Below are 982 nucleotides of genomic sequence, written 5' to 3' on the forward strand. Positions count from 1 at the left end.
TGTGTGTGTGTGTGCGTGTCTGTGTGTTTCTCTGTGTGTGTATGTATATGTGCATCTGTGTGTCTGTATGTACATGTGTGTGCGCATGTGTATGTGTGCATGTCTGCCTGTGTCTGTATGCATCTGTGTGTGCGTATGTGTGCATGTCTGTGTGTATTTGTGTGTATGCGTGTCTCTGTGTACGTGTGTGTATGTAAAGCATTAGGCCCCCCCCCCCGGGGTGTGCTTCCCTCGCTGGGGGGTCGGCAGTGAGCGGGATTGCATGTGTTTCTGACAAGGGGGGGGGCAACTCAGAAAGGTGGGTGGGCGCCCCTGGGGCCCCAGAAGCCGAGTTGCAGGATGTGTTGGGTCCCCACGGGGTGCGCCCAGCTGTGTCATTCCCGACAGCGGACAGGGCTGCCGACTCGGGGTTGGCCCTCAGCGGCCTTGATGTCCAAGCAGTCATTCAAGGCCACCTGAGTCGGGGCGTGGCTCTGGGCGGGGAGCGGGGAGACCCCGCAGGTGCAGAGCTCAGCTGGGCACGGAGTTTGTGCAAACTTTGCCCTAAGGAGGCTGATCACCAGCACGTTCTTCCAAGACACCTCTGGGAGGATCCCCGGCGTTTGCCCCAAAAACCAAACTCGCTGCATCGAGTGGACGCCGACTCACGGCGACCCTGCAGGACAGGGCGGAGCTGCCCCTGGGGGTCTCCCAGGCGGTCAGTCTTCATGGGAGCAGACGGTCTGGTCTTTCTCCCGAGGAGCTAATGGACAGAGAGATATGCAGATAGATAGATAGATAGACGATAGATAGATAGATAGATAGATGATAGAGTATTTTTATATAGATAGAGTATATATAGATAGATGGATAGATAGATAATAGAGTATATATTGATAAATGGATAGATAGATGATAGATAGAGTATATATAGATGGATGATAGATAATAGATAGATAGAGTATATATAAATAGATGATAGATAGATAAACTCACTGCCATC

The sequence above is a fragment of the Echinops telfairi genome, unplaced genomic scaffold (assembly GCF_000313985.2).
Source record: "Echinops telfairi isolate 266 unplaced genomic scaffold, ASM31398v2 ScPeMD7_7471;HRSCAF=8509, whole genome shotgun sequence".
Taxonomy (NCBI): domain Eukaryota; kingdom Metazoa; phylum Chordata; class Mammalia; order Afrosoricida; family Tenrecidae; genus Echinops; species Echinops telfairi.